The 23,778-nt window shown below is 45.9% G+C and overlaps 1 protein-coding gene across 1 annotated transcript in view; it reads left to right on the forward strand.

Annotated features, from left to right (window-relative positions):
• The window catches only part of rnf26 (ring finger protein 26), a 74,007-nt gene extending 51,813 nt beyond the window's left edge, over window positions 1–22,194 (forward strand). The window contains exon 3 of the mRNA XM_055660590.1: window positions 19,305–22,194. The gene's annotated coding sequence lies outside the window, so the exon portion shown is untranslated. The remainder of the gene's footprint in view (window positions 1–19,304) is intronic.
• Window positions 22,195–23,778: the final 1,584 nt, after the last annotated feature.

Consider the following 23,778-nt stretch of genomic DNA (forward strand, 5'->3'; position numbering starts at 1 on the left):
ATTCTTAAACTGTGGCCCCTGGTTCTGGACCTTTACCCTATAATGATAATCCAGCATTACCTCCCTTGTGGAATGAAAATGCTGACAATCAGTCTTTTGTTTTGTCTCTGGTGATTCAATGTTATTTTTAATTTAAAGCAGAATTCGAGGTGTGGTCCACACGAGATATGAGTTATTACTCATTGTCTAGTTTGACATATTCTACTGTTCTTTGCCACTGTGGTTCAATTAATCTCAATAATTGCTGCTATTGCTGCCTATTAAGTGTCTTGGAGGCATAAATTTATTTCACACTTATTAAATGATGATGTGACACATTGTGAACACATTGTCCTCCACTTCTGAAATCAGGTTCCATTGAAGTCTTTGCCATGTTACACTTTGTCCATGTATTTGAGGGAAATCTCAGGCGTGTCAGCCACGGAGAATGTAAGAATAATTGAATGCTAGAAAGACAGAAAAAACAAGAGATGGACACTCCATTGAAATTCTACAGGTATACAGTAGAGTCTATTGTCTATTGACTGTGGAAGCATGGAATTGAAGATGCTGGTTTACAAAAAAAGATACAAAGTGCTAGAGTAACTCAGCGGTTCAGGCAGCATCTCTGGAGAACATGATCAGGTGATGTTTTGGGTTGGATCCTTACTTCAGACTGCAGAAATATAAACTCGCAAAGGATTGCAACTTAGAGATATATATGTTTAAGAAAGAACTGCAGATGCTGGAAAAATCAAAGGTAGACAAAAAGTGCTGGAGAAACTCAGCGGGTGAGGCAGCATCTATGGAGTGAAGGAATTGCCGACATTTCGGGTTGAGAACCTTCTTCAGACTGAAATATATATGTTTAGAGAAAGATTACGGAAAAGGCTCTTTGGCCCACCGAGTCCGCACCAACCAGCAATACATTAGCAGTATCCTACAGGCTAGGGATAATTTACAATTTTACCATATTCCATTAACCTACAAACACTTTGGAGTGTGGGAGGAAACCGGAGCACCCGGAGAAAACCCACACGGTCACAGGGAGAATGTGCAAACACCAATACAGACAGCACCCGTAGTCAGGATTGAACCTAGGTCTCTGGCGCGGTAAGGCAGCGACTGGGCCACTGTGCTGCCCTTTACCTCCGTTACTTACTGGAATGAGGGGGGTGGTTTCACCGTGATCAGATGTCCCCAACATCGGGCTTCCTAGTTCCAACCAAGCCCACATAGCCACGGTTGCTCACGGATGCCTACAACAGGTTAATCCACACAGCATCTTCCCATTTCACCCTTTAGTTGACCCGAGTCATTAAAGCTTTTCAGAATGCACTTGTCCTGAAATGATCTGTGTTTATCTTTAAAAACAAATGAGTTTGAGCTTCTTTCTCTCGAAGCGGAACATAACCAAAAGTATTTGCATTTGTTTTGATGCAGCCCCAAACACATAGCTGACAATGTACACATTTACAGCAGGGGTGTAGCTATCAAATGGGAACTGTGCTATAGGTGTCCATTATTTCCTCTGCTCAGAGTACAGATAGTAAAGGTGAATAAAACCCTTTCACCTGCCATTACAACCAACATCGGGGCCCCCCAGGGTTGTGTGAGTTCAGCGATGCTGTTTACTTTTTACACTGATGATTGTCGTAGAGATACACTGAATCAATATACTCTAAAGTACTCGGATGGTACAGTTCTATTATCTCTGTTGAGTCACTCAGACACAGTGCCGGATTTAGATGAAGAGAGACCCTAAGCTGTTCCACTTGTGAGGCCCCCAACGACCGGACAGCCATGGCGGCCAAATCTCCCACAATTCAAAGCGAGGGAGAAAGTGCCCAGCGCCGACCAGTTGCCGTGGCAGTGCGCATGCGCAGGGCGGCCGATGATGCGCTGGCCGTGGTTGTGCGCGTGTGCAAGGCGGCCTGCCGTGCCGGCGGATGAGGAGCGAGCGGAGCCCGGCGGCCCAGACACGGATAGCGGGGGGAGATGGAGAGAGAGAGATAGAGAGGGGGGCCGCCCAGAGTTGAACGGTGGGTGTTCTGCCTTGGCCGGAGGCCCCCCTAGACCTCGAGGCCCATCAATTTTTTCGGGGGGGGGGGCCCTAGAAAGTGGGGGCCCTAAGCTATAGCTTGTTTAGCCTATACGTAAATCCGGCACTTCTCAGACAACCCCAACTCGGCGTGGACAAATTGGTCGATGGAATGATAATATTGCTCTTGAGATTAACATAAAGAAAGAAGTGATTGTATTTGGCTCACCATCTGACTCTCATAAAGTTTCACCTGTTATCAATAACGAAAAGATCAAGCAGGTGTCTTCATTTAAATACTTGGGGGTAACGATAGACTCTCACTTATCATGGAATAACCACATTGATAAGATTTACAATAAGACTAAACAAATAATCTTGTTTCTCCGCTGACTAGGATCATTCAGAGCAAATGAACAAATCATTTTATTATTTTTTACTGCCGCGATAATGAGTGTTTTGCAGAATTGTAACACAACAATTTCTTTATACCACAACGCCTTTGCGGTTGCAGCCCCTAGACTGTGGAACAGCATCCCCCCTTCCCATCAGAACTGCCCCTTCCATCGAATCCTTTAGGTCAAGACTAAAAACGTATCTATACTCCCAAGCCTTTCCTGACGTCCACTGAGCGAGGGTTATATGTATGTAGTTTGTTTGTTTATACTATTCTTATAACAAATGTAAAGCACTTTGGCCAACGAGAGTTGTTTTTTAAATGTGCTATATAAATAAATGAGACTTGACTTGACATGGTACAAGAGTCTGTCTGCCACTTCTAAATCAAAACTGCTCCAACAAATAAAAATCTGCTCTAAGATTGTAGGTCAAACACCACAAAAATTGTATCTATCATCCTACCCTAAAAACATACTGAGGATGGACAATAACATTTCCTCTGACACCAGCCACGTTCTGAATAGCGAGTACAATTTTTTACCATCAAACCGGGAATATATTCCAAAATTTAATAAGGTTGGAATGAGGGGCTCTTTTATGCACCAGTCATTCCTTGAACTAAACGCGGCGCTTAAACCCAGATCAAATGTACGCTGACGGGCCATAAATATGGTCTTCTGTGATTGTAATGTCTTGTCGAATGTGGGTATTTTGGGATCCTGTCTTGACATCTTGATGCGTCCCTTCTCTCGCCCCTCTTGTCTTTTTTGTGATGGTGTAAATGGAGCTTCTATGTTGCCAAACAAAGTTCAGACTCGCTCTGACAATAAAGTATTATCGTATCGTATTAGTAATTCATATTTAAAGAGCGCCTTGCGTAGTTAAAAAACATCCTGAGGTGATTCATCAAATCATATTTGATACAAATAGGCTGAAGTGTTATAATTATCACGGATAATCATCTAAAGCTGACTCGAAGGGCCGAATGGCCGAAAGCTGACTCGAAGGGCCGAATGGCTGACTCCTGCACCCATTGTCTATTGTCTATGACTCGAAGGGCCGAATGGCCTACTCCTGCACCTATTTTCTATGTTTCTAAAGGACAAAAGAGAAGTGGAGAGTTTAGAAAAAATTAGAATTTCTGCTCTCCAGACATGGATACAGCAGGCTTGACCATCAATGTTGTGATGATGAAAATCTGCAAGGGACCCAGGTTTGTAAAACCACAGAGATCTCTGAGGGCTCTTGGTCTGAGTGGAATAGACAGAGGGCGAAGGGGCCACGCCGTGGAGGTGTTTTGAGTTATGTTTTAAAGAAAATAAAAGACAGACAGTGAATCAGGCTAGCAATGTTATTTTTATAACCTAGACTCTGAATAAGACTCTCGACCCGAAACGTCACCCATTCCTTCTGTCTGGAGATGTTGCCTGTCCCGCTGAGTTATTCCAGCTATTTTTTGTCTCTATCCTTTGTTTAAACCAGCATCTGCAGTTCCTTCTTGCACAATGTTATTTTTGTAACTGACAAATGAAAGTTTAAAAACTGTCTGGCCAGGACAAGTAGGTTAATGGAGAGCAGCCAACTCCTAATCGGCATCAGTTCGTTTTGAAAGTACAGTGGTAAACCCAGTGTTGAAAGTAAAAGTTAACCACCGGGGAGCCGAGAATATTTGAAGCCCAGAGATAAAGATTTCAGTGTGAATCAACTCCGCACAGCCAGCACCCGTAGTCAGGATTGAAACCTGTCTTTAAATTTCGTTGTACATGGCTCATGTTACAATGACAATAAAGTGTCAGCCAGCAACCAGGTGGTGCAGCAGTAGAGTTGCTGCCTTACAGCGCCAGAGACCCGGGTTCGATCCCGACTATGGGTGCTGTCTGCATGGAGTTTGTACGTTCTCCCTGGGACCGCGTGGGTTTTCTCTGGGGTGGGGGGGGGGGGGGGGGGGGGGGGGGGGGGGGGGGGGGGGGGGGGGGTCCGGTTTCCTCCGGTTTCCTTCCACATTCTGAAGATGTTTGGTGTTGGAGGTTAATTGGCTTCTGCAAAATGCCGGAGTCACTCAGTGGGATACACTCAGGCAGCATCTCTGGATAGAACGAACGGGTGACGTTCCGGGTCGAGACCCTTCTTCAGATTGAGTTAGGGGAGAGGGAGGTACAGAGATAAGGAAGTGCAAGGTGGAAAACGGGGCAAAGGGGATGGAGATGGAATGGAATGCTATTTATTGTCATTCAAACCTAGGTTTGAACGAAATTACATTTACTACAGTTTTTTTACATTACAAAAAAACCCAAGAGATGAAGGGAAATGTAGAATAGATCATTGCTAGCTAGGAGACGGCGACAACAAAGCAAACAGAGATAAAATGTGGAAGACCGGAAGCGTCTCACTCATTATGCCGTTGAAATCAAACTATAGATTAGAGTCGTAGATTAAAGTGACATTAAATAACGTGCATATAACCATATAACAATTACAGCACGGAAACAGGACATCTCGGCCCTACAAGTCTATGCCGAACAAATTTTTTTCCCCTTAGTCGCCACCTGCCTGCACTCATACCATAACCCTCCATTCCCTTCTCATCCATATGCCTATCCAATTTATTTTTAAATGATACCAATGAACCGGCAGTTACCGGAACAAATGCATTTTCCACGCATAAAACTGCTGAGGTAAAATCTACTCATCATTCCTATCGTTTGTACAAGGAAGTCAGTGAATCTCCAGTCATTAAGATAATCTATTCGAAACACTTCTGTTTATTTAGAAGTGTAGGCATTGCGTTAGGCAAGTGTAGGCATTGCTCTAACAGCAAGACTAATGCAAGGCAAGTCAACTTGAAGTTACAGAGGGAATAAAATAGCTGCAAATAAATGTCAGGGACCATTTTCATAAATGTATAAGCCAGCAACAGAATGTTTGTAATCACCAGTTGATGGCAGATTTTCAGTGTTTTATACATATTATTATTGCTAAATAACTCATCCATTTGGGATCAAGCTGTTAATATTTTACTTAGCGAGACTCCAGCACTTAAGTTATCCGGTGTTTACTGGAGTGCAATGCAAATTGGAGCAAAAGGTAATTTAAGCAAAAAATGTTGAGGTCCCCTGTTTGTGATTGCTGAATCTGTCATATTTGCCAGATGTTGCCAGCCTCCATTATCCCCCTCGCATGGCTGAACCACTATCCAATGTTCTGATTAAAACGAGATTTAAACACATCCAAAGGGTAAAGAATAAAGTTTACAAAATTCCTTACTCCCAATTAGCTAATTGTTGAGAAAACCGCAAGCTGAGATACATTGATCACTTCAAGTGCTGGAGTAACTCAGCAGGTCAGGCAGCATCTCTGGAGAAAAATGATAGGTGACATTTTGGATCGAGGGCCTTCTTCAGAATCTGAAGAAGGGTCCCGACCTGAATCGTCACTTATCCTTTGTGTCTACAAATGCTGCCTGACCCGCTGAGTTACTTCAGAGTCTGAAGAACGGTCCCGACATGAAACGTCACCTAACCTTTTTCTCCAGAAATGCTGCCTGATCCACTGAGTTATTCCAGCACATTGTGTCTATCTTTGATATAAAGATCGCATCTGCAGTTCTTTGTTTCGACTGATCATTTCCAGGTTGGCAAGTTACAACTAATGAGGTGTACCCACTGGATCAGTGGAGAGCCTCAACTATTTGCAATCCATGTTCATGAATTAGATGAAGGGACTGAATGAATGTGCAGAATCTGGCCATTCGGCCCATCAAGGCTACTCCACCATTCAATCACGGCTGATCTATCTTTCCCTCTCAACCCCACTCACCCGCCTTCACCCCTGACACCTGTACAAGTCAAGAAGCTGCCAATCTCTGCCTCAAAAGTCCCCAATGACTTGGCCTCCACAGCCGTCTGCGAGTCTTGTCTGTGGATTTTGGGGAGGAGATAGAGGTGAGAAGTGTGACTTTGGGGAAGAAGCTGTGGAAGGAAGATCTTCCGATGAAACCTGCTCACTAACTGCCTGGGAGATAATGTCCTGATGTTCGGAGGTGGGTAAAGGTCCACAGGAGAACAAGACGGTCAGCGGGCTGGTGTCCTGCTTCTGAAAGTTCAACGGCAATGCCCGAGGCTACAACAGATCAGAAATATGAATGATCGAGACTTGTTTATGCAGAGTCTCTCACCTCTCTTTCAAGACCAGTTCTCATGAATGGTTATTGATTTTAACTTAATTTTCCTCTCAACATACTCCAACCAACCTGGGAATATTTCCAGAATCCTTTGATCTGATTAGGGAATGGAGGGGTGCAGATCGGGTGTGAGAAGGTGAGGTTTGTTAAGCTTGGCTTCCTGTTTGGCATGTACATCTTGTGCCAAAGGGCCTGTTCTGCCACTGTATTGTCTATGTTCTCATCTGCATTTGATATCTCCCTATAAATCTCACTGTCACCCTGCAGTTACTCAATTTCTTTCTCCAATTAAGTCTCCAGCCTAGTTTCTCAGGGATGCAGGTGGCGCCAGTCACAAACGTGCCGAGACTATATTCAGAGTTAAAAAGTATATACAAAACAAGAACTGTGCAAAATCTCTTCCTACATTCTCAGCGGCTACACACACACATTCATTAGCGTTGTTTTAGTTTTAGTTTAGTTTAGTTTAGAAATACAGCGCAGAAACAGGCCCTTTGTCCCAACGGGTCCACGCCGACCAGCGATCCCCGCACATTTGATTAACACCATCCAACACACACTAGGGACAATTTACACTTACACCAAACCAACTAACCTACAAACCTGTACGTCTTCGGAGTGTGGGAGGAAACCGAAGATCGCCGAGAAAACCCACGCGGGTCTCGGGGAGAACGTGCAAACCCCGTACAGACAGCACCCGTAGATGGGATCGAACCCGGGTCTCCGGCGCTCCAGTGCTGCACTGGGTGGATTTAAGAGAGAGTTAGATAGAGCTCGAGGGGCTAGTGGAGTCAAGGGATATGGGGAGAAGGCAGGCCCGGGTCATTGATTGGGGACGATCAGCCATGATCACAATGAATGGCGGTGTTGGCTCGATGGGCCGAATGGCCTCCTCCTGCACCTATTTTCTATGTTTCTATATTTCTATTTAATATCTTTAGTAGTGTTCACAGAACATTGGGTGGTGCAGTGGTAGAGTTACTGCCTCACAGTGCCAGAGCTCCAGCTACGATCCTGACTACGGGTGCTATGTATGTCTCTCTATGTAGCGTGCACATTCTCCCCGTGACCGGCGTGTGTTTTCTTCTGTATCTCCGGTTTCCTCCAAGGCTTGTAGGCTAATTAGCTTTGGTATAATTGTAAATTATCCCCAGTGTGTGCAGGATATTAGTGCTCTGGGGATCGATGTTCAGCAGGGCATGTTTCCTCGCTGTATCTCTAAACAAAACTAAACTAAGCTACCATTACACCGGGCACCCTTGCCACTCATATGGCCCCCTGAGGTGATATCCCTTCTCTGGGTTTGAGGGGCTTCACCAGACCCTGCCCCCCAATGTACCAGTATGGGATCCCATTGATGGGCAGTAGGGGTGTATTGAAGGAGGCGGGTGTGAATTGAGACCTGGTTTTATTTGAGACCAGGATAGACTTGGTTTATACTCTCTAGAGTTTAGGAGATTGAGAGGGGATCTTATAGAAACTTACAAAATTCTTAAGGGTTTGGACAGGCTAGATGCAGGAAGATTGTTCCCGATGTTGGGGAAGTCCAGGACAAGGGGTCACAGCTTAAGGATAAGGGGGAAATCCTTTAAAACCGAGATGAGGAGAACTTTTTTCACACAGAGAGTGGTGAATCTCTGGAACTCTCTGCCACAGAGGGTAGTTGAGGCCAGTTCATTGGCTATATTTAAGAGGGAGTTAGATGTGGCCCTTGTGGCTAAGGGGATCAGAGGGTATGGGGAGAAGGCAGGTACGGGATACTGAGTTGGATGATCAGCCATGATCATATTGAATGGTGGTGCAGGCTCGAAGGGCCGAATGGCCTACTCTTGCACCTAATTTCTATGTTTCTCTGTTTCTATGAGACACTGCAGTTCGGCAGGAGTTGACCAAGTGATGCTTGCCTCGGCTTGTCACCACCCAGATTCCACCTGCTGCACTTTGCTGCAGTCACTTCATTCCATTTCCTGGGGACATCCAGAAATGTAGATCTTTCACCAGCTGCAGAAGTAGCAGGACAATGATCAGTCACTAGGTGTGGCTTTCCGTCATGTGGAGGCTTGCGTACCGAGTTCTCCTGCCAAATCCCCCTGCACTTCCCACCACACCTCCCAAACTCCAGACTACAGACTACAGAAAAACTGTATGAAATATAGCAACAGCAGTTCCGTTAAAGTATTTGCGCAAGAGATGAACGTCGCCAGTGGGGACACATGCTTGAAGCAATATCCCACGCTACGAGTTCATTCCAAGAGCCAACTCCCGAGTTTGCCCTGATTCGAACTCGGAACACTCGTCGGTACTCGGGGCTCTCGTGGACCTTTTTCATCATGTTGACAAATCTTCACGAGTCTTCCCGTGCTGACCTGCCGTTAGCGAGTCTTCCCGAGTACCTGCCGTTAGCGTTACGAGCCGCTAAGAGACGTCCCCGAGCTCCGACGTACCCGCTACATTCATTCTCCGTGCTTACCACGAGTTTGATTTTTTTTTAAACTCGGGAGAGCTCTTGGAATGAACTCGCACAGTGGGACAGGGCTATTACAATACTCTGTTGTGCTGCAGCAAGCAAGAATTTAATTGTCCTATCTGGGACACAAGACAATTAAATCTCTTGACTTGACTTGACGTGACTAATCACATCGTGTTGGACAAGAAGGGAGCAAAGCAGAAGAATGGAGTTTAGATGGATGAGGTGGGACCTCATGGAAACGTACTAAATAGTGAAAGGCCTGGATAGAGTGGATGTGGAGAGGATGTGTCCACTAGTGGGAGAGTCTAGGACCAGAGGCCACAGCCTCTGAATAAAAGGATATTACCTTCGGAAGGAGGTGGGGAGGAATTTCTTTAGTCAGAGGGTGGTGAATTGGTGGAATTCATAGTCACAGAAAGCTGTGGATGCCAAGTCAACAGATATTTCTAAGACAGAGATAGATGGATCCTTGATTAATACAGGTGTCAGGGGTTATGGGGAGAGGGCAGGAAAATGGGCTTGAGAGGGAAAGATAGATCAGCCATGTTTGACAATAGACAATAGGTGCAGGAGTAGGCCATTCAGCCCTTCGAACCAGCACCGCCATTCAATGTGATCATGGCTGATCATCCCCAATCAGTAACCCGTTCCTGCCTTCTCCCCATATCCCCTGACTCCGCTATTTTTAAGAGCCCTATCTAGCTCTCTCTTGAAAGCATCCAGAGAACCTGCCTCCACCGCCCTCTGAGGCAGAGAATTCCACAGACTCACCACTCTCTGTTTCCTCGTCTCCGTTCTAAATGGCTTACTCCTTATTCTTAAACTGTGGCCCCTGGTTCTTGACTCCCCCAACATCGGGAACATGTTTCCTGCCTCTAGTGTGTCCAAGCCCTTAACAATCTTGTTAAGCGCTTGAAAGGCAGAGTGGACTTGATGGGCCGAATGGCCTAATTCGGCTCTTATCACTTATGAGCTTTTGAACTATGAACATAGAGACAGCGTTCACTGGTGTCGTTGGTGAGGCCCATTGCCAATTGCTCTTGAGAAGATGGCGGTGGGACACCATCTTGATCTGCAGTATTCTTCTGGTGAAAGTGCTCGCACTGTGTTGCTGGGAAAGGAGCTCATCAAGTCGTTGAGTTTGTTGGCATATGCACAGGTACGGTGAGGTACAGGTGCACAGACCTGAAGACTTGAACTTGGAGGGGGCAGTCTCATTCACCTGTTGCCCTAGTCCTTGGAGCCAGTAGTTGTACATTTGGGAACTGCTGTTGAAGTAGTCCAGGCAAGTAGCTGCAGTGCATTATTTATGTAGGTGCCTCAGGTCAGCGGATCAGCTGCTCCTTGAGGTACCAAGGTCTAAGCGGAAGCTCAGAGGGGATAGAGCCTTTTCTGTTGCTGCCCCGGCACTATGGAACACCTTGCCGCTGCAGATCAGACAGGCCCCTTCACTGTCCATCTTTAAATCCTCCCTAAAAACTCACTTTTATTCACTGGCTTTCGACACTGGCTGAGACATTGTTCCTGTTTTAGTGCTTTTAATGTCTTTTAATTTTTACTGTTTTTATAGTCCTGTCGTCTTAATGGTTTTAGTAGTTTGTAATAACTTTTTGTTGACTTTGTGGTAACTGATGCTGTCTAAAAGCGCTTTATAAATAAAGTTATTATTATTATTATTATTACACACACACACACGCAGGTACATCATTATGTGCTGGTGGAAGGTAAGTAAGTAAGTAAGCAATTTTTATTCATATAGCACTTTTAAATCAAATCATGTTGAAGCCAAAGCCTCGGAGGCTCGGCCGCGGGCCCAGTGGACGACATCGTCGGGAGCTCGCAGGTCACAGGTTGGTGACCTGTTTTTCCGGAGCTCCCGCAACTACAGCTACGTCCGCTGGACTGGAGGGCGGCAGCTTCGGCAGCTTCGACTGCCCTGGGCCGCGGAGTTTGATCCGGCCCGTTCGCGGAGCTCGGATTCAGCCGCGGGACTTGCACACCATCACCCGGCGGGGTCACCACATCCGCGGCCTGGATCGCCTCAGCGCAGAGGGAGAGCAAGGAGGGAAGAGACAAGGACTTTGGGACTTTTGCCTTCCATCACAGTGAGGAGGTGGCTGGTGGACTCACTGTGGTGGATGTAAAACTGTGTTAAGTGTGCGTTTTGTTATTTTATACTATGTTATGACTGCAATTTGTTGTACTGTAAATGTGCAATGACAATAAAGTTGTATCTAATCTAATCTAATCTTTAGAGAGAAAAAAATTAAATTACCATACATCCATATAAAATAAAAAAGAAGAAAAAAAAAATACACATACACTATAGGATTCAACATGAACGTTCCCCCAACAGCAGAACCAACACTTTCCACTGTGAAGGAGGGCACCAAAATGTCCAGTCCTCCTCCTCCTCCTAGTCCACCCGATATTGGGGCCTATTTGAGGTGGATTGAATGTTTAAGATGGTGAATTGGGCATCAGTCAAACAGCCATGTTTTGGACTGCTCTTCACCTCCCCCCTCGACTCCATTCAAGGACCCAAGCAATCGTTCCAAGTGCGACAAAGGTTCACCTGCATCTCCTCCAACCTCATCTACTGCATCCGCTGCTCTAGATGTCAGCTGATTTACATCGGGGAGACTAAGCGTAGGTTGGGCGATCGTTTCGCTGAACACCTCCGCTCAGTCCGCAATAACCGACCTGACCTCCCGGTGGCTCAGCACTTCAACTCCCCCTCCCATTCCCAATCCGACCTCTCTGTCCTGGGTCTCCTCCATTGCCAGAGTGAGCAACAGCGGAAATTGGAGGAACAGCACCTCATATTCCGCCTGGGGACCTTGCGTCCGGATGGCATTAACATTGAATTCTCCCAGTTTTGCTAGCCCTTGCTGTCTCCTCCCCTTCCTTAACCCTCTAGCTGTCTCCTCCCACCCTCCCATCCGCCCGCCCTCGGGCTCCTCCTCCTCCCCTTTTCCTTCCTTCTCCCCCCCACCCCCCATCAGTTTGAAGAAGGGTTTCGGCCCGAAACGTCGCCTATTTCCTTCGCTCCATAGATGCTGCTGCACCCGCTGAGTTTCTCCAGCACTTTTGTGTACCTTCGATCTTCCAGCATCTGCAGTTCCTTCTTGAACACAAATGTTTTGGAATGCATTGAGTTTCTCAAGTGCTGTAGAAATTTCATAGCTTTGGGCAAAGGGAACGTACTGTATATCCCATCACATTCCTGCCTTCTGCATTGCTGGTGGTTTAAAGGCCTTGGGTTGTGAGGAGGTGAGCCACTCATCGCAGGTTAACCTCTAATTACGTGATAATCCTGGCTAAATGGAGGCCTGCTGGCTGGTGGGACAAGTCTAGGGTTACCAACAGCTACGGAGGAAATATATGTGCATCTTTCACTTCCACACAACAATTATTTAGCCTTTTCTACAATAGATATAGCAGTGGTGAAGATTTACAGGAATGCCACTAGCTTCATCTTCTTCTTGCGTTTGAGGCAGCAGAGGTTATGTGAGGCCCTCCAGGCACTTTGGCCAGTTCAATGGGCTGTTGTCGAGGACTGTGCGGTCTACCGCTCCACCAGGGGGCGGAGGGCAGCGCAGCCGGAAATGACGTGCTGCTGCGCTGTTTGCTGGTCTGCTCCACACGCGCAGGCTCCCGATGAACGCAGCCCCCAGCGATGCATGTTGGCATTGAACCGGCTGACATTTACCAAGCCAATTAACCTACAAACCTGTACGTCTTTGGAGTGTGTGAGGAAACCGATCTCGGAGAAAACCCACGCAGTTCGCAGGGAGAACGTACAAACTTTGCACAGACAGCACCCGTAATCAGGATCGAACCCGGGTCTCCGGCACTGCAAGCGCTGTCAGGCAGCAACTGTACCGCTACGCCACTGCGCCGCCTGAGGTTTGAATACTGTGCCAAAGTCCCGGCTTGTCAACAAGGCTGAGATGTGAGTGAGTGTGATTTTGGCATAATGTATCTTGACAGCTGAAATCACCAGAATCTCCTCTGCACAAACTCCCACAGATAGCTACAAAAGTTGTTCTATAGGCAACCGGAGAACCCAAAGGCTAACCTACACTATAGAGAAGCAAATGAGCTATTGTCTTGTGTGGATTGAGTTTAGTTTATTGTCATGTGTACCAAGGTAGAGTGAAAAGCTTTGTTGCGTGCTTACAAGTCAGCGGAAAAAACAATGCGTGATTACAATCGAGCTGCCCACAGTGTGTAGATACATTATAAGGGGATAACGTACATAACGTTTAGTGCAAAACAAGGTCCAGTAAAGTCCAATCACAGATAGTCCGAGGGTTTCCAATCAGGTAGATAGTAGCTTATTGTAAGAAGGAACTGCAGACGCTGGCTTAAACCGAAGATAAACACAACAATGCTGGAGTAACTCAGCAGGACAGGCAGCATCTCTGGAGAGAAGGAATGAGAAGGTGACGTTTCGGGTCGAGACCCTTCTTCAGAGTCTCTTTGGCCCACGAGCGTTCCGTGCTGAACATGAAGCGAAGCAGGCACGGAACTCGCTATCAAAATATGGAGGGGACCGGGGGACAAAATTTTTTGTCAGCAGAGCGCACATGCGCACACTCACACACACACACACATGCGCGAGGCTTCGGAGGCTCAATCCAGCGCTAAATGCAGCTCAACTCTGCCTGTCTCGCCGGGTTAACCTACAAGCCCCGCCTAGACTGACGGGATACCAGCGCTACTTCTCCGCGCTGGCCATATTTCCCGCAAGTCCAGGCAGGTTAACCTGGCGGGACAGGCAGAGTTGAGCTGGGTTTAGCGCTGCTTCTCCGCGCTGGCTGTGGGCCTGGGGGTACAGCTCGCGTCTGACTCCCGACCTCTCTTGGCCACCCGTGGCGGGGCACTCGGGTGGGAGCGGGACGGGACGGGACAGCGCCGGAGACCCGGCCGGGATCGAACCTGGCTGCGTATGAGGCGCAGGTCTGTGCCACGTCTCCCTCCTCCAATCACCGCACTCTATCCTCAGTCCCACCTCCCCCCACGCCCCCACTCCTCCCTCCTCCAATCATCGCGCTGAATCATCATGTCCCGCCCCCATTGCCTGCTGACTGACGTCTCTTCGTCCAATCGGCGCTCCTCGATCAGCAGTCCCGTGGAAAGCGGAGATTTAAAAATCCGGATGACAAAAACTTGGGGGGGGGGGGGGGGGTGTCCCCCACCTCTCAAAACATGGGGGGATGTGTCCCCTCTTCCCTCTGAAGAAAAATGAAGAAGAATTCTGACACGACGGCCTGTTTCCGCGCCAAGCAGTCGGACTGCCGCTGCACCACCGTGCTGCCCTTAATGTGTTTAACATTAATACCTATAATCCCCATCTGCTTTTTAAATGCGTTTTAAATAAGTCCTGATAATGTTCCATGAAATTGCTATGGATCTTTCTCATTAATGCGAAGGTGTTATTATATAAGCGGGAGTACTTGCTGAACAATTACGCAAACCTCAGCCTCCTTTGCTTCAGGGGACTTTGTCCTTGTCTATCCAGTCTTCGGATAATTTATGCCCTCCGGTCTCGGCAAAGTTATGGTAACGATGCCTCAACTCACGAGACTGCGGGATCAGTGCTGAGAACTGAGCATGTAATGCAGTCCGACTATGTGAGTCAGTGCAGAGAGACAGCAAACTAATACAAACTAATAGCCTCTCCCGGCAGACCCATTGTCTCTGCTTGTTCGTGCCCCACCGAACTCATCTCCACATACCTTGACTCCATACTATCCCCCTTTCAAATCCCTTCCCACCTATGTTCTAGACACCTCAGACACTCTCCGCCGCCTCCGCACATTCCACTCTCTAGGCCCTCACCACCTCATCTTCACCATGGATGTCCAACATATTTCCTTCATTCCATAGATGCTGCTGCACCCGCTGAGTTTCGCCAGCATTTTTGTGTACCTTCGAACTTCCAGCATCTGCAGTTCCTTCTTGAAAACTAATACACCAGTCACTATTTCAAATGGATTTAAGTGGCACCAGGCACAATTCAAAAAGCAGAAAGTGAAATTCTCTCCGACTAATAATCAGCTCTTAACCACATAACAATAGGACAGATTGCCTAGTCATTATCCATTCTCTGTGAGATCCAGCAGCACTAAGTACACTTGTGACCGCAGAGGTAATACATTGACAGGAGGACTTACTGAGCTGTCCTGGAAGTGATGAAAGACAACAACTTTTCTGCTGTGCCGCCGTGTTACACTAACATTAACTTTTTTTTAAATGTTCAAGCCGAGAAAAATAAAGAGGAAAATATAGAAGGCAGCAAAAGTAAGATAGAAAAGAAAGTGGATGACAGGCAGCACAGTGGCGCAGCACACGAGAGACCCAGGTTCGATCCTGACCTCAGCTGCTATCTGTGTGGAGTTTGCATGTTCTCTCTGTGACTGCGTGGGTTTCCTCCGAGCGCATCAGTTTAATCCCACATCCCAAAGATGAGTGGGTTTGTAGGTTAATTGGCCTATGTAAATTGAATCTTTTTCACTCGGAGGTTGGTAGGTGCATGGAGCAAGTTGCCAGAGGAGGTATTTAAGAAGGAACTGCAGATGCTGGAAAATCGAAGGTAGACAAAAGTGCTGGAGAAACTCAGCGGGTGCGGCAGCATCTATGGAGCGAAGGAAATAGGCAACGTTTCGGACCAAAACCCTTCAGGGTCGAGACACTTCTTCAGACTTACGAGACTCGATCCGAAACGTCACCCTTTCCTTCTCTCCAGAGATGCTGCCTGTCCCGTTGAGTTACTCCAGCATTTTGTGTTTATCTTCGATTTAAACCAGCATCTGCAGTTTTTCTCACACAAGCTTTCTAAATAACTATGGTAGTTATTTCTTCCTTGATTACAGACTTCAGCAACTTCCCAACAACAGACGGTATCTACCTGGTCTATACTTCTCTGCTAATTGTTGTCCTGCCTTGACTTTGATTTTCATCTCATACTTCATACTTAAGGTGCAATTAATCACGAGTGGCAGTGCAATTTCCTCTACTGCCTTTTAAGCAATGATCCTCAGAGAGGAATGACACATTTGTCCTGCTGAGATGACAAGATTGCCCCAGGTGACCAAACTTGTTTTTGCAGCTGAATTCTCTGCAACAAATGCCACAAGCATACAACTGATATTAAATAATGTTTAAGAAAGGACTGCTGATGCTGGTAAAGTCCAAGGTAGAATATTAGTTTGAGGAAAGACACGTTTCGTTGCTGTTGGCCGCGGGCAATATCTCACACTGGGCATTGGACCAGGTCCAACTTGGTGCCCAAATGTTGATTGGTTTAACCTCACCAAACCCGTATGCAAGGGTTGGCAAGTTGTGGCATTGTAAGAAGGAATATGGGCAGCCCTGGCAAATATTTATCTATTACCCAACATCATTAAAACAAGTTACCCAGCCAGCATCGATTTGTTATTTTTGCAACTTAGCTAGCGTGAGAAAGTAAGTTGATGCGTTTTGTGTACTTCAACACCCACATGATGATGCAAAGATTCAAAGGAATAAGTTCTGATGTTCAGAATCCTGACTCTGTCGATCTGATCACCCCTTCGAAAATTCTCCTCACTGACTGATCTCAGTCATTGTGTGTGACAGCACCCCCTCTCCCCCCCCTTTCCCCCTCCCCCTCCCCCCCCTTCCCCTTCCCTCCCCCTCCCCCTCCTTTCCCTCCTCCTACCCCTCCTCCTCCCTCCTCCTCTCTCCTCCTCCCCTCTCCCCCCCTCCCCCCCTCCCCTCCTCTCTCTCTCTCTCCTCTCCTCTCCCCTCCCTCCTCTCCCCTCCCCTCCCTCCTCTTCTCCCCCTCTCCCCTCCCTCCCTCCCCTCTACTCCCCCCTTCCCTCCTTCCCTACCTCCCCCCTTCCCCCCCCTTCCCTTCTCTCTTCTCCTCTCCTCTCTCTCCTCTCCCTCTCCTCTCCCCTCCCCCTCCCCTCCTCTCCCCTCCCCTCCTCTCCCCCCCCCTCCCCTCTTCTCCTCGCCTCTCCTCGCCCTTCCCCCCCCCCTCCATCCCCTCCTCTCTTCTTCTCCCCTCTCCTCTCCCCCCCTCTCCTCCCCTCCACCCCCCCCCCCCCCCTCCATGCCCCTGATCAGTGGCCACTGGTGCCAGGGACTGGCCTCTCTGGGCCTGCCAGCCAGTGTTAGGGATGAGAGCAAGCTCTGAGCCAATGAGGTATTGTCACAGCTGATGTTGTCAGTGCTGAGCCGATGGTTTAGTTTCGTTACAGCGTGGAAACGGGCCCTTCGGCCCACCGAGCCCGCACCAACCAGCGATCCCAATCCATTAACACTATCCTCCACACACCAGGGACAATTTACCATTTTACCAAAGCCAATTAACCTACAAAACTACATCTTTAGAGGGTGGGAAGAATCCGGAGAAAACCCACATGGGTCATGGGGAATGTATAAACTCTGTACAGACACCACCCATAGTTGGGATCGAACCCAGATCTCTGGCGCTGTAAGGCAGCAATTCCACCGCTGCTCCGTGCCAATCTTCTTTGGATAGCCTTCAAAGTCCTGCCACCGTTGCTCAGATGCGCCTGTGTTTGTTGCCAGAATTGCTGTGACTTTTAAGTGGTGATAAAATCGAAGGTAGACAAAAATGCTGGAGAAACTCAGCTGGTGAGGCAGCATCTATGGAGCAAAGGAAATGGGCGACGTTTTGGGTCGGGACCATTCTTCTGACTTCAAACAGGCGAATATAATAGGTAACTTGAGACTGGGTATCAAGTTCTCAAATAAAGGGAAAGACTTTGATGGATGGATTCCAAGTCAATTGATATCATGAGGCATAAAGCACGATAATGGAAAGATTGACAAAAATGCTGGAGAAACTCAGCGGGTGATTTTCTCCAGTATTTTTGTCTACCTTCAATTTTTCCAGCATCTGCAGTTCCTTCTTAAATAATTGAAAGATTTCTCACTACTGATACTGTACAAGAGAGATAACTTAATATGCAAATCCAGTCATCGAGTGAATTACAAAATATTTAACCATCAGCCATGCATGTAAATTGAAAGGTCGTTTTAGATTTCCCGGGGCTTTCCTTATGCGAATGTTATCAAAGTTTTCTTACTGAGGAATTTTTTATTGTGATAAGGCTTTCGCAGGTTATTTAAATCTGTCTCTGTGCATAAGAAGCTCGAATGGAGCTTTTCTGTAAAAATACAGAGACGGATGCAGGAGGGGCCCAAGGCAGCACAGCTTCGACGGAGTTCAGAAGTTACAGTCTTGTTTGAGGGTCTGGTATCTCCAGGGTCTTGTTTAGAGAGGGCTGTCTGTGGAAGTCTAGCACTGCTACAGCTCACAAAGGCAAGATGAGTGAGATGGCGAAGAATCAGGGAATAGAATATACTGTGGTAACCCATAAATTCATGCCCTTGGAGCAGAATTAGGCCATTCAGCCCATCGAGTCTATGCCGCCATTTAATCATGGCTGATCTATCACCCCCAACCTCTCAACCCCATTCCCCTGCCTTCTCCCTATAACCTTTAGATCAGCCATGGTTGAATGGCGGCATAGACTCGATGGGTTGAATGGCCTAATTCTGCGCCAAGGACTTAAATTTATGTTTTACCATAGTATATTATATTCCCTGATTCTCCGCCATCTCATGCATCAGTTGCTCAAGCTTGCCTTTGTGATGGTGGAGTAGACTTGATGGGCTAATGTACATGGCCTATCTCTGCTCCTATGGTTTATGGAATGAGCATCTCCTATTATGCTTACAAACCAACAGTGTGAACATTGAGTTCTTGAATTTTTCAATTACTAGCAAACCTCCCCCTCCCCACTTTTGTTTCTTCTCCTTCGTAGTTCCTTGTTGCTAATCAGAAAACATGCTGATTATTTCTTGGTACAGTACCCTGAAAATGATTGAATTAAAAGGAACTCCTCCATTTAAATTCCATTTGGAATATTTTGGAGGACCAAGAAACCAAGAAACCAAGAACTGGACTTGTTAGTTTATGCCAAAGACAAACACAAAATGCAGGAGTAACTCAGTTGGGTCGGGTAGCAGGGTCTTGTCATATCCATGTTCCATGTCACCTATCCATGTTCTCCAGCGACACTGCCCAACCTGCTATGTTACTCCAGCATTTTGTGTCCATCTCTGACGCTGGTTTAGAATGCTAGCCCTTGACAAATTGATGCTGCCTGACCTATTGAGTAATTATAGCATTTTGTATTTTTTTATTTCAGGTTTTCAGCATCTGCAGGCTTCTGCTTTCCTGTGAACTGGATCATTATGCCACTGCCTGCCAAAGGCAAACTGCTTTCCCAGACACTGCCTATCAAGCACGCAAAGCTCAAGGTGTGAAAATGCATCATTTAGTAGTGCTGCATAATAGGCTGTAATAAACCATAGCCTGTTTTATCTCTCACCCAGTTATATTTTATGTGTAGGAAGGAACTGCAGATGCTGGTTTACCCCAAAGATAAACACACAATGCTGGAGTAACTCAGCGAGACAGGCAGCATCAAAGATCCTAGAGGAGCAAGATAGACCACTCGTCCGAAATCCAATGGGCTGACGTGTAGTACGTGACGGAACGTCACGGCCGCCATTTTTTAATGCGACACGCGACTTCCGGTATGCCACCCGCTGTGATCCAAAGCAAAGATTATAGAGCTCCGCTATAATCTTTGATCCAAAGCAAAGATCCTCGAGTATCTTGTAGCGGGAACAGCCCCCTCCTTTGTGTAGTTTCCCTTGCATTGTATTGCTTTAACACACACTGCACAAAATTAAATTTAACGTATACATATTATATATATTTATATGAATGTGTGTCTGTGTGTGAGAGGCAAGTTAGAGATAATTAAGTTTATTCTCATGGATCAGAAGCAACTTTGATTTAAATAATCACTATTAATTTATTTGTCTTGTAAGATGATATACATAAACCATAAAGGCAATTATATATATAATTATATAGTAATAATTGGATAGTTATATGGATGGGAAGGGAATGGAGGGTTATGGTCTGAGCGCAGGTATATGGGACTAGGGGAGATTATGTGTTCGGCACGGACTAGAAGGGTCGAGATGGCCTGTTTCCGTGCTGTAATTGTTATATGGTTATATGGTTAATAATATATATATGCATATATATATATTTATACACACATATATATATACACATACATATATACACACATACATATATACACATACATACATACGTATACACATATGCACACATACAAATACACGCATACATATGGATACATTTATATGCATACATACACACATATAAACATATATATACATACATATATACACACATATACATATACATGCATATATACACATACATGCATATATACACATACATATATATTTATACATATGATTAACATGTAGAGGAACCAACGAGAGAGCAGGCTATTTTAGACTGGGTATTGAGTAATGAGGAAGGGTTAGTTAGCAATCTTGTTGTACGTGCCCCCTTGGGCAAGAGTGACCATAATATGGTTGAGTTTTTCATTAGGCAGGCAGTGACTAGTGGGGTACCGCAAGGTTCAGTGCTGGGACCCCAGCTATTTACAATATATATTAATGATCTGGATGAGGGAATTGAAGGCAATATCTCCAAGTTTGCGGATGACACTAAGCTGGGGGGCAGTGTTAGCTGTGAGGAGGATGCTAGGAGACTGCAAGGTGACTTGGATAGGCTGGGTGAGTGGGCAAATGTTTGGCAGATGCAGTATAATGTGGATAAATGTGAGGTTATCCATTTTGGTGGCAAAAACAGGAAAGCAGACTATTATCTAAATGGCGGCCGACTAGGAAAAGGGGAGATGCAGCGAGACCTGGGTGTCATGGTACACCAGTCATTGAAAGTAGGCATGCAGGTGCAGCAGGCAGTGAAGAAAGCGAATGGTATGTTAGCTTTCATAGCGAAACAATTTGAGTATAGGAGCAGGGAGGTTCTACTGCAGTTGTACAGGGTCTTGGTGAGACCACACCTGGAGTATTGCGTACAGTTTTGGTCTCCAAATCTGAGGAAGGACATTATTGCCATAGAGGGAGTGCAGAGAAGGTTCACCAGACTGATTCCTGGGATGTCAGGACTGTCTTATGAAGAAAGACTGGATAGACTTGGTTTATACTCTCTAGAATTTAGGAGATTGAGAGGGGATCTTATAGAAACTTACAAAATTCTTAAGGGGTTGGACAGGCTAGATGCAGGAAGAATGCTCCCGATGTTGGGGAAGTCCAGGACAAGGGGTCACAGCTTAAGGATAAGGGGGAAATCCTTTAAAACCGAGATGAGAAGAACCTTTTTCACACAGAGAGTGGTGAATCTCTGGAACTCTCTGCCGCAGAGGGTAGTCGAGGCCAGTTCATTGGCTATATTTAAGAGGGTGTTAGATGTGGCCCTTGTGGCTAAGGGGATCAGAGGGTATGGAGAGAAGGCAGGTACGGGATACTGAGTTGGATGATCAGCCATGATCATATTGAATGGCGGTGCAGGCTCGAAGGGCCGAATGGCCTACTCCTGCACCTAATTTCTATGTTTCTATGTTTCTATTATTTTCCAACGATCAATAGATTTACGATCAGTTCCTGTGGATTGGAGGATAGCTAATGCTATCCCACTTTTCAAGAAAGGAGCGAGAGAGAAAATGGGGAATTACAGACCAGTTAGCCTGACTTTGGTGGTGTGAAAGATGCTGGAGTCAATTATTAAAGATGTAATAATGGGGCATTTGGATAGCAGTAAAAGGATTAGTCCAAGTCAACATGGATTTATGATTTTACAATGCATTTAAGCTTCTCCCATTTTTATGAGATGCATTCCTGGAATATGTAGGAAGTTTATTGTAACCTAGTGCTACTTGCCTGAACAATGGATGATATATCACTTAAATGCAATTGTTTTCAGTTGTGTGGAGAGACCTGTATATTGAAAATGCGTTTTGCCTCTAATATGTCAATTTACCTTAAATGTAGAAGAGCTTATTAAAATCTTCTTACAAAGACCATTAAGTATTTTCTTTCTATCCTCTTTTGGACCCAAGGCATAGCAGAGCTGCCAACTCTCACGAAGAGGTAAGGGAGGGAGAGATGGAAGGGAGGGAGAGAGGGAAGGGAGGGAAATCGCGAAGAGAGGGGGAGAGAGAGAGAGAGAGAGAGATCGAGAGAAGAGAGGGGAGCGAGAGATCGAGAGGAGGGGAGAGAGATCGAGAGAAGAGAGGGAGAAGGGGGGAGAGGGAGAGGGGGGGGGGGAGGGAGAAGGGGGAGAGGGAGAAGGGGAAAGGGGGGACAGAGAGAAGGGGGGAGGGAGAAGGGGGACAGGGAGAAAGGGGAGAGGGAGAGTGGAACGATAGCACATTATAACGCACAGCCGTCCCATTTCGACCAAAGATTATAGAGCAGAGCTCAACTAGTATCTTTGATTGCGGCCGCCGCCACCGAACCCCCCGACCCACCGTTGCACCCAAAGATGATAGAGCAGAGTTATATAATATTTGATTGCACCCTTCTTCACGGCGGGCTTGTGATCTTTGCTTGTGATGTCTTGACAATTCGAGGAATATAATGGGTAACAGCCGCCATTCTCGGACTTGAACCTGAGCTCGAAAAATCTCCTGGTCACTGGACCTGATGTGTCCCGCGGGCCATATTGTGGAGACCAATCCCTTACAAGAACAAAACCAAAAAAGTACAGAAGTGTTAAAATTGTCTTTATTATTATGGTAAGTAAAGGTCTATTAAAAATAAATCTAATAACTTTCTAACGTACCGACAAACCCAGTCGGTTGATGGGAGAACAGAAAATAACATTTTCACGACAGAATATCGACTGAAAATAATAAAAATATTTTCTCACCTTTCTTTTTTATTGGGGAACCTAAAGAATGACAGGTCGGGTCGTTTAGATTTACGATTAGAATACTTGATAGCAGAGCAGTGAGATGAAATTTAGATAAGGACGCCATGACAGTGTGGGGGAAGCCCAATAAATGCCTCGAAAAATGGCGTCGACGATCACACACGTCATACTACGCGTTTTTCGAGGAGTGGTCTATCTTGCTCCTCTAGGATCTTTGGGCAGCATCTCTGGAGAGAAGGAATGGGTAATGTTTCGGGTCGAGTCCCTTCTTCAGACTGAGAGTCAGGGGAGCAGGAGACACAGAGATATGGAAGTGCAAGGTGTGAAAACAAGAGATCAAAGGGGACGAGGCTCAAGCAAAATATAGAATAGATCATTGTTAGCTAGGGGAAGGTGACAATGAGGCATATAAAGGTTTTAAAAAAAAAAAATTTTTTTTAATTAAAAGCATATTAAACGATCCGTTTCAGGACTGGATGACTGGTGGTCAAGAATAATAAATAGCTATCCTTTATTCGTCTGCTTACTACCTCTGCTTCTTTTCTCTTTATTTTCTTCAATTTCTCATTTTCCTTTTCTCACTTTCTGATATCACACACGTTTCGATTTCTTTTCTGTCTCCTTTTTATTGTTAAAATAAAAATAAGAAGAAACTGTACATGAATTGTAACATGCTAATATATACTAGGTACCTATGGTACCATATTATTGTACTTACTTCTAATTTAAAAAATAAAATAAAAATAAAAAGCATATGTACAAATAGTAATAAATGACAAATAGGTTACAGAATTCTTACATAGCTTCAATTTTTTAAAGTTTTTTTTAAAGAA

This window comes from Leucoraja erinacea, chromosome 32, assembly GCF_028641065.1.
Source record: "Leucoraja erinacea ecotype New England chromosome 32, Leri_hhj_1, whole genome shotgun sequence".
Classification (NCBI taxonomy): Eukaryota; Metazoa; Chordata; class Chondrichthyes; order Rajiformes; family Rajidae; genus Leucoraja; species Leucoraja erinaceus.